This window comes from Pteropus vampyrus, unplaced genomic scaffold (genome assembly GCF_000151845.1).
Source record: "Pteropus vampyrus isolate Shadow unplaced genomic scaffold, Pvam_2.0 Scaffold87, whole genome shotgun sequence".
NCBI lineage: Eukaryota > Metazoa > Chordata > Mammalia > Chiroptera > Pteropodidae > Pteropus > Pteropus vampyrus.
In genome coordinates this window covers 4139071-4150813 of record NW_011888868.1, presented here as the reverse complement: position 1 = coordinate 4150813, position 11743 = coordinate 4139071, and positions in this window count along the sequence as shown.

Genomic DNA, 11743 nt, shown 5'->3' with positions numbered 1-11743 from the left:
ATTATTCTTAAAGCATTTTTTTTTAAGAAATACCCTCTAGTGAAAGTGTTAGAGTCTCAGTGTAGTCAGTAGGGCCTTCCATATCCTTGCCTTACCATTTCATGAATATAGATATATAGGTATACTGATATTGTTAAAGAACAAACTTTAACTGAGTAAATGCAAAGATATAATTTACTTTATTAAATGATTCATGAATTGGGCAGCATCCCATCCAGCAATTAGTAGAACACTTTAGAAGGCTGTACAAATATAACGGTTTTATAGGAAGAAGGCTGTGGCAGGGAAATTTTTAGCTAAATAAAATTTTTTAAAAATAGTAATTTTAGACTAGGATGCCTTTTTTCTGGGTGGAAGGAAAGACAAGGATTCTATCATGCAGACTGCCTCCTCTTCCTTTGGAAGGTGGAGAGGGCCTATGTGACAGATTACCTTACTGGTGCTTGAGCAGAAAATTTCAGACTGGTCAATTAAGACTACATTTTTGGGAGAGGTTGAAACTGTAATTAGATCAGGTATTAAATCTAAGTTTGCTATTATGGACTTTTAGCATGAGTAGCACCATTTGGGGCCTGGGATTGTCTCTTTAACAATATATAGATACAATTTTTAAAGATATTTTATATAAAAAACAGAAGCTACCAAATTCTAATCAACCATATTTGCCATGATAATTTTTAATACTCACTACATCTGTTTCTTTTCATAGCAAAAACAGTTTGCTTTATGTGAGAGCAGATGCATGTGTGATTATTTGCACTGAAATACCCAAACATTGGAGTAAAGCAGCAATTTACAATTGCTGCCTGAAACTTCTCTTAAGTACACAATTAGTGAGCAATGAAGAACTCATTACCTCTTATATCTTTACAGTCAAGGAGACAAACAACTAAAATCGGTGATGTGAAGATGTGTGCAGATAAACTTATATACACATAAACATACATCACATTATTTTGAATTCCTTGAAACTAAAATACATCTGGTATCTTATTAGATACTCTACCGTAGATGAAAATTTTACACAGAAATTGCTTTCGACTTGGTATTTCTTTTTTTTTTTTGGTATTTGTTTCAATTACTTATTTATTTTTGATAAAAGAAGAGAAGAAAAAAGAACAATAAAAGAAACAGGTCATGAGGAGAAAACCACCTTATTTATTATCTGGTAAATCTTGGTCCCATAAATCTCTATGTAGTTAATAGAGATAATATGACAATTACTTGTTAGCAATTCCTCCAAATGAGGTGTTGATCTGTCATTAGCTTTATTCATTTTTATGCAAATGGAAGATACACTTGTTTCCGATACTTTTCTTCTAATCCTTTTTTTTAAAAGATATTTTTAACTTAACTATATGGACTCCAACAACAAGAGGGCATTTTAGCAATCCTGTTTCACTCACTGTGTTCATCCTTATCATGTTATCCTAGAAGATTTTAGATACCTTCTCTTCTTTCAATCTTTATTCTTTCCAACCTCACAATCACTTTTAGATGATGACCTTTCTTCCTCCACTGAGATACTGTGAATCATCATAAGAGAACATCCACTTCCTCCATCCTGAACTTGCCAACTGATATATTCTGCCTTTGTCTTTATTGCTATGCATGAGTCCTTCCTGAGTCTAATCAAGTTTTACATCCAGACTAGATCTCCAGACTAGATCTAAAACTCTAGGCTCATACATGCAGCTGGCTATTCATCAACTATTTGATAATAAACCAGGTGGGGGATTCCTGGTCAAGATGGTGGAGTAGGTAATCACTATGCTTGCCTTCTCACACAATCACAACAAAATAACAACTAAATTATAGAACAACATCCTTGAGAATCACCTGAATACTAGCTGACCAGAAACCTTATAACTAAGGATATAAATTAAAGCCACACTAAGAATAGTGGGAGGGACAGAGATGTAAAATGATCTGGTTCCACAATCACAGGTGGTAGTGAAATATTAGGAAGAACATGTTTACTGTGGAGGTCTCCCTTAAAGAATGAAGGGTCCCAGCCCTACATAGGGCTCCCCAGCCTAGAGCACCAGTGACAGAAAGAGGAGTCTCCACAACATCTAGCTGTGAAAATCAGTGAGGAATCTGTCCTTTTAAGACAGAGGCTATTGGAGCCCCAGCTGTTCCTCTTAAAGGGTCTGTGCACGACTTGCTCATTGAGAGACTCACTTGCTTTGAGCTCCAGCACTAGAGCAGTAGCAAATCGAAAACACCAGGGACATACAGGGAGGAACTGAATTGTCTGGTTTCAGGGTGAAAACAGGTGGGGTAGCTCTCTCAGGACTAAAGTTCTGACAGACGCCATTGTTTCTTTGTTGAATCTTTCTCCAAACCAATCTGCCACACAGGTGGGTGTCAAATCTGAGTCTCCAACAAATTTGCCCCACCCTGGTGATTTCCTGAGGACATACCACACCTAACTCATGCACAAACCAGAACAACTTTCAACAGCTGTTATTCACAGGGAGCTGTCCTTAGCCCACGCCATGAACGTCCCTAAAATATTTGAAAGGTCTACAAACCCAAAATAAGCAAGAGCAGTCCTTGATATTCCCTGTACCTTTTGCTATATGGTTCCCAGCCTGGCAGTAGCAGCAACTGGCCTCTCTTCATAGCATAGCCTCTCCAAGGGTCATCCCAGTCTAGCATAGACAACTACCAATTGCAGATTACTTTTCAGCTCCTACCAGGAGGCCCCTGGGCTGGGCACAGACAACAGCTGACCTTAGGCTGCACCAAATTGACTCCCAAGAGACCCCAGAACCAACATTCCTGGTGGTCAGCTTCAGACCAAGCTAGACCACACCTAAATAGCTCCACAAACAACACATCCAAAGGGGTGACTTAGCAGGCACCAGAGCGTCAATATAGCAAATCCCACGCTGTAGGGTCAGACTCCACCTAAGTGTTCATTTGCTAAAGTCATGGCCATTCCTCACATCCAGTCAGCCTGAGGGTCAATTCCACCCACTCAAGTACCAACAGCAATCAAGGTTCAACTACGGCAAGAGGGCACATACAGCCCATACAAAGGACACCCCTGAAGCACCCAGCTCAGGCGACTAGGGAGATGGTGTTTCTGGGCCCCACAGGAAACCTAATACTTGTGACCACTCTACTAATCCCAGGAGATATAATAGCTCTACCTAATACATATAGCCAAAATGAGGAGACAAAGAAACATGTCCCCAAAGAAAGAACAGGGAAAAACTCAAAAAAAAAAAAGAAAAGAAAAGAAAAGAAAAAAAAAAGAAGAACTAAATAGAGACAAGTAATCTATCAGATACAGAGTTGAAAACATTGATCGACTTTATAAGAAAAATCAACTTAAGGGAGAATAAATGAAGTCAGTGAGAACTTACAAAAAGAGATATAAACCATAAAAAAGAACCAGAAATATAAAAAATGAAGAATACAATAACTAAAATGAAGAATAGATTAGGTAGATTCAACAGCAAACTAGATGAAGCAGAGCATCAAATCAGTGATTTGATTGACAAGGTAGAAGAAAATACCCACTCATAACAGCAAAAAGAATAAAACAAAATTTGAAAAATGGGAATAGTTTAAGGGACTTTTGGGACAGAATCAACTAAAATAACATTCACATTATAGGGATACCAGAAGAAGGAAGAGAGCAAAAAATTGAAAACCTATTTAAAGAAATAATAATAGAACACTTCCTCAACCCGATGAAGGAAATAGACATACAGGTCCAGAAAGTACAGATTGTCTCAAATAAGATGAACCTAAAGAGGCCCACACCAAGACACATTATAATTAAAATGCCAAAGGTTAAAGACAAAGAGAGAATCTTAAAAGCAGCAAGAAAAAAAAAAGCTGTTTATATATATAAGTGAGCTACTATAGACTGTCAGCTCATTTCTCAACAGAATCTTTGCCGAGTAGAAGAAATTGACATGAAATATTCAAAGTGATGAAAAGCAAGAACCTCCAACCAAGATTATTCTACCTAGCAAGGCTGTCATTCATAATCAAAGGAGACATAAAGAGCTTCCCACACAAGAAAAAACTAAAGGAGTTCATCACCACCAAACCACTATTATACAAAATATTTAAAAATCTTTAAGAAGAAGAAAAAATATATATTATAAACATGAATAATAAAATAACAATAACTACATATCTATCTTTAATTACATTAACTATAAATGTATTAAATGTTCCAATCAAAAGACATAGGGCACCTGAAAGGACAAGAAAACAAGCCCCATACCTATGCTGTCTATAAGGGACCCACTTCAGATTGAAAGAAGCACATAGTCTGGAAGTAAAGAGATGGAAAAAGATATTTTATACAAATAGAAACAAACAAACGAAAAGCTGACATAGCAAAACTTATAGCAACAAAATAGACTTTAAAACAAATAGAAGCAACTTAAATTTCCATCCATAGATGATTGGATGAAGATGAGGTACGTATATACAACAAAATATGATTAGAGCATAAAAACAATAAAATCTTACCATTTGCAACAACATGGATGGACCTAAAGGATATTATGATACATGAAATAGTCAGACAGAGAAAGACAAATACCATATGATTTTTCTTATGTGTGAAGTCTAAAGAACAGAATAAATAAGCAAGTGAAATGAGAACAAACAACCTCATAGATTCAGAGAACAAATGGGAGGGTGTTGGGTGGCTGGGTGAAAAAGGTGAAGAGATTAAGAAGTGCAGAACATCAATTACAAAATAATCACAGGTATGTAAATTACAGCATGAGTATAGTCAATAATATGGTAATAACTAAATATGGTGTATGCTTTTGGGTTGGTACTAGACTTATAAGAGAGATTACTTCACAAGTTATATAAATGTCTAACCACTATGTTGTGGACCTGAAACATATACTATTAAAAGTCAACTGTGATTGAAAAATAATAAATAAATAAACTAAATAAATAATGTAAACTAGTTATCTCACAAAGTATTTTTAAGTTTTATTGGATTAAATATAAATAGATAAGAGTATATAAAATATGATTGTACAGTTTAATGAATTTCCAAAAAGACAACATACTGGTAATCAGCATCACAGAAAACCCTTTTTTGTCTTTTGACAACGACTATCAATTTTTAAGTTATTAATATCCTAACTTGTAATATCATAGATTAGTTTTATTTGTTTTATACTTTGTATAAATGTAATCACACAATGGGTACTCTTTTTTCAACAGTTTAATATCATTTGTGCATTCATGATGTCACAATGAGTATAATATACTCATTGTATAAATATATTATAAATCATTGCTGATCATTATTTAGTTTGCTTCTAGTTTTAGGGTACTATAGTAGTGTTGCTACATAATTTCTTGCACATGTCTTCTGATAAAATTTGTACACAACTCTCTTTGGTATGTATCTGAGAATGGAATTCTTAGATATCTGTATACTTTTTTTAGTAGACCTACTTAGATATTTTTTCAACGTTGCATAAATTTATCTTGTTTTAAAAAATATGTAACAGGTCTTTTTTCTTTACTCAAAATTGAATCATTTTCCCACAGACAGCAAACTAGAACTTAAGTGCAGTTTTCAACCTCTCTCAAAAATGTGACCTTCAAACAGTTAATATAAAATGTCCTGATTAGCATTTGTGAGGTAATCTGCATGATAAAACCTATAAAAAAACCTTTTCATTTTGTACAACCCCTGGAGTGTACTCCTAGTTGTAAGAAGAGTTGCTGCCCAATTCATGAATCATTTTTTAAAGCCAATTAGATCCTCAAATTTATTCAATAGAATTTTGTTTTTTAAATAATATTCTTATCAATTTATGATGTAATCTAAAAAATAATACATTCAAAACCAAATTTCTCTTTGTCTCTCACAAACCAGTCTCCTCTAGTGTCATCTGCCATTTAAGTGCAAGTTTATTTTTCTGTTTGATCATTTATGCCAAAAAAGAATCTTGACATCATCCTTAACCTTTATTTTCCTTTCTGCTATATTTTCATTCCATCAGCAAATCATGAAGCGTCTCTTAAAACAAACAAAACCATTAAAAAATGTACATATACATATATATGATAACATATATGTAAACAGTACATGAAATGTAATGTGTATGCATATGGATATATTATGCAATCACTTGGTCTAAACTGCCATTACTTCTTGTCTGGTTTTTAATTGCCTACGTTTTTTCATTCTCTCACAGTCAATTCTCCACCAACAACAAGAGTAATTATAAAACATAAGTCACATGTTGTCCTCATGGAAGTCTCATTCATTACCTTGCCTCTTGTTTCTTATCTTATCTCCTCCTCTACTACTTTCTCTTTTACCAACTATGGCAGATCCTCTAATAATGTTATTTCATTCAACGTTGCTTTATTATAATATTAATGAGAAAAAATATAAATTTCCAGCTGGGGTCACTGTCTCTATGAAGTTTGCACATTTTCCCCATATCTACGTGGGTTTTTTCCAAGCACTCCAGTTTCTTCCCACATCCCAAATATGTGTACGTGAGGTGAATTGGCATGTCTGTATTGTCCCAGTCTGAGTGAGTGTGTATGCGCGTGTGTAAGTGCATCTTGCAATGGAAGGGCATCCTGTCCAGTATTTCACTATTAGAAGTGTTTGGGGTCTTTATTTAGATGTCGGTGGTGTTTTTGTGACCAGGATCTTGATCTTAACTACTATTTATATCGATTAGCCTATAGTAAAACTGGTTTCATTATACATTGTTTTACTTAGTTACAGTTTCAAAAATCTATCAACGCCATTAAATGAGGAATCACTGTACACTTTAGCCACACTGGCTTCCTTGATATTGCTTAAATATCCCAAGCATGCTCTTATCTCTAGTTCTTTGCATATGCCATTATTTCCACCCAGGTATCCTTCTCTACATAACCTCAAATTTCTCAAATTTCACTTCATTAAAAAGTAAATATGAGCCCTTGCAACCCCCTCAGCACTCCCTTTGCCTTACTTTTGTTTGTCTGTGTAGCAATTGTTGAAATAATATTTATTTACAAACCTACTAACACTAGAAAATAAATATGGCAAAAGTGTAACTTTGTTTTATTCTGTTTTCAGTTATCTAAAACAGTGCCTAATAGATCAAGTGCATATGTAAAATGTATTTGTGAATAATTTGTCAACAAGCTCCTTTAATAGTAAGTAATTTTCAAAATAGAGTGGTAACCTAAATACAGCTTTAAGAATTGAAAAATAATTAAAAGATTATTTAATTCAAATTCTTTTATTCAAACTGATAATCACAAGGCAGATACTCAAAAGTATTAAACAATATAATGCATTGAAAATATAGAGTAACTAGAAGATTTTCTATAAGAATTTTCTATAAGAATTCTATAAGAATTCGTAAAAAAGTTATTTAAATCAATTATAAATTAAATAGTATGAATTTCTGATTATTATATAAACTATGTTTAACATAATTCAATATTTCTAAATATTCCTTGGTTATACAAGGTTCTCATTAGACACAGAAATAATTGTTCTAAACTACAATAACATTATGGATTCTAAGACTATTTACATTTCTATGCATCTATGATAGGATCTAGTGACCAGAGATTTCTGAAATAACGTGATTGTGTCAATGACATATCTTAAAAATTTCTCTTGTGACCCACATTAGCACACTTGATTTTTAAAATATTCAGTTTAATTGGATAGCAGTTAGAAAAATCAATTGAGATTACAGTGTTATTTCTGCATGGTTGTTAATAAATATCCAGGCTAAGTTCTCATTCAATACAAATTGTAATACACTGATTTAACAGAAGCAAGAAGACTGTCATCCCCAGGTTTCTCCTTCACTAATTTTCTAATACAGGATATTGCATAGTTAACAATGAATTTCTTCTTTAAAAAAAAAGAAGAAATTCATTGTTAACTATGCAATAATATCTATTATTTTAAATGTGTATTTTTTTTAAATACACATTTAAAATAGTAGAAATACATTTATTGGTCTCTGCCCTCTGGTTGCTGACACAGGGCTTCTAAAATCCTTGTAGGTTCCTAAGTGATAAGAGCACTAGGTGCATCTTTTGTTCTATTGAGCTGAGTCTGGGTAGAATTTTGGATGCCTCTTAGATGAGAGTGAGTCAACAGAAAGACAATTTTATGATTAGAAGCTTAGAATTTTCAACTCTATTCCTCATCCTCCAAGAGGGGAGAGAGGCTGGGAATAGAATTTATAATTGATCATGCCTAAGTGAGAATGCTTCCATAAAATCCCAATAGCAGAAGTTAAGAAGAACTTCTAGGTTGGTGAACTGTTCACCTAATAGGAGGGTGATGCACCCCAAATCCACAGGAACAGAAACTCCTGAACTCAGGACCTTCCTGTATCCTTTATTATATGCTTTACTAAACTGGTAAACAGAAGTAAGAGTTTTCCTGAGTTCTGTGAGCTGTTCTAGCAAAAAATAAAATCCAAAGGGAAGAGGTCATGGGAACCTCCAATTTGTAGCCAAGTTAGATAGAAGTTGTGGTTAACCTGGGGACCTACTACTTGCAATTGGAATCTAAAGTGAGGGAGAGGAGTGGGCAGTCTTACGGGACTGAACCATTAATCTGTGGGATCTGATGCTATATTGAGTTAGATTGAGTTAGATTAGTGGACCTTGAGAAAGGAAATACTTGCCAAGAAGGGCTTGATGGCTAACTGGGCTCAAATTTAAAAACTAATTTAAACAGGGTTTTGTCATGCAAACTTCACTTCAGGGAAAGGCCTGCACAAAGTTGCCTGACTTTTGAACTGAACTACTAGTCTGCACTGTGTTCCCCCCATCTCAGCCAGCCCTAATGAAGGAGTTCCTGAAATAGTATTTCAACCACTATTACTGAGACTTTTCCCCATTTAATCAGAGCTGTGCAGCCATCAGCACCTTCAGGGAGGCTTTATTCCAACCAATCGAGACAATGTTTTTTGGACCAATCAAATTGCGAGGATTTGGAGTCCTCATTTTCATAAGGATATGCCAATTAGGGACCAGGGCCAAGTCAGTTCCCCTGTGACTCAAGGAGTGCACGATCCCTTTCCACCAAAGATAGAAGACTGCATTTCCCCAGCTGGAGCTGAAACACTAAAAATGAAACATCAGAGATATCTCAGTGGACCAGAACAGAGAAGAGAAGGCAGAACAGAACAGAACAGAACAGAACAGAACAGAACAGAACAGAACAGAGCTTTCTAGTAGGAAAGGGGCCTGATCTCAGGGCCCCCTGACCCCAGATACGCCTCGCTCCAGGGTCTCCTAACAGCCATGATGTTTCACAGCCATGCTGCTCATACTGAGGTATAACACTATTGAGCTGTTCCATGGCCATTTCTTTCTCATAGCCGTGCTTTATCACAATTGAGCTGTTTGTACTGAATAAAATTTCTTTTTCACCACACCCCAAATTAGGGATTCCTGTTGGTGTTAAATTGACACCTATGACCATTGGTTGACATTACAGGGCCACTCAGATGGTGTGGGTAAAACTCCCACATATTTGATGACCACATGTTTCAAAAGTAAAGTATTTTGTGAGAATGTAATAAAGAAAGACATGGAGGCAACCCATAGGTTTTTCTAATGCAATACATTAAGATGTGATAGTGTTAAATCCTATGCTGGCTCAAGTCTCAATCAGAGAAGTAGGAAAGAATCCCGGTCTCTGGTTGTAAGAGAAGAATACTGAGGGGATGGATAGGATGTCATGGAGACTAGAATATTTAAAGAGAAGAGACACAGAAGGTACTAAAATTCAGCTTTTGTACCTCCTCTGCAGGTAATTTTATGACAAGAATTGATATGATATAATTCACAGCAATTATTAGGTATGTAAAACTGACTCATATTCAACCTGTCTTCATCAATTCTAAGCACTTTGACTTTGAACAAGTTACATCATCACTGTAACCTAAAATTGTTCATCTGTAGACTAAGAATAATGATTCTTATTTTATGCTAGGATTAAATAGGAAATGCATTAAAGCTCTGATTATATGGTTGACATTAAATAAATATTAGCTTCCTACTTTTCTTCTATAGATGATTTTAGAAACAAGTCATGTGTCATGTTTCTGAGCCTTTTTTTTTTTCACAAAGGGTAAAGAGGGAGGTTTGTTTTGTCAAAATCAAAATGTTTGTATTAAGCAGACACAGCCTTAGTATGTAATTCCTTCTTTCTCCTGATATTTCACAGAATAGTGAAGACATGGGACTGATAATTAATGAATTTACACATTAAAGTTATTTTGGCCTCTGAAGATGAAAGATATGGTTGAAATTTTAGGTATAGCTCACCAATTTGATGGACATGGACAAATACAAATGATCAACCAACTCTAGCTGAATTTCAAAGCATCCAAAATTAATTGAACCATTAAATACATTTTCAAATGTTTTTTGACTTAAGTTTTTGTGAATCAAAGTTAATTTTAAAAGAATTAGCTATATAGTTTGAGTTAATTTACACTTATATCATCAAAATGCCATTTCGCAAGCACTTTAAGCCATTTTGAGTTCTTCTAATATGTTTAAAAGCCTTGAAAAAGTATGTTTATATTTAGAGAAAAGGGGATTATATGTATCAACAACAACAACAACAACAGCAACAACAACATCAACAACAATACCCTTTCCCCAGGCACGTAATTCTTAGAAAACATTTGCAGTGGGTCTTTCTCAGTGGCATCACAGGTAAATTATGACCCTTATGCAAAATTAAACACTCACCTCTTCCTCCATAATACAAAACAAAATATTTCCATCATTATTTTCCCCTAAGCACAAAAAAGGTATACTAGGAAAGTGAGAAAGATCTTACAGGGGAAGAATTTAGAAGAAGAACAAAATTTATTAATTAAAAAAAGAAAGTAAAAAATGTAATAGTGGGAATAAACTCCTGAAAAATATAGACAGTGCTCTGCGTCATTGTAAGATGCTTCCTAGTTGTATGTTTCCATAAACTCCTCACAGCTACTGAAGTTCTGAACAGGTATCTACTACAAAGTCTACCTTAGCCCAGAATCAAAAGGCGTAGTTTCTAGACCTACCTCAGTTCCAAATATTATGTTTCTTTACTCTTAAATACTTGAGTGCTTATCCTGAAACTAAAACATTTATTTTCTTATATAAACCAATAATTATCAAAATTCAGAAATTAACATAAAAAGAATAACACTATCTAATCTGCAAACTTTATATTAATGTACCAATTATTCCAATATTGCACTTTATTACCAAAGGAGATCCCAATTAATGTGTTGCATTGAGTTATCATGTCTTTTTAGCCACTTTAAATCTGAATGGTCCCTCAGTCTATTTTTGGTTATCTTGACATTACTCTTGATGAACATTTTAATTTTTTTAAAGAATTTTCCCAGTTGAGGTTTTTCTGATAATTTTCTTGATATTACATTTTGAGTAGAATTTTTGTAGTAATAGTATGAATTTTCTGATGGCTTTTCTCATTGCATCACATGAGGAGGCACAGGATGCTGACTTGAACAAATACTGGTAACGTTAGCTTCAATCACTGTGTTATGTGGTTTCTTTCAGGTTTAAATTCTGTAAAGGTTCTATGTCTCTCTTTGTAATTAATAAGTAGTTTGTAAGATGACACTATGAAACTACACAAATATCTTTTTATTTCTCAAATTTTCACAGCCTAGTTTTAGCATCCATTGATAATACTTATTTGAAATAATTATTATGATGA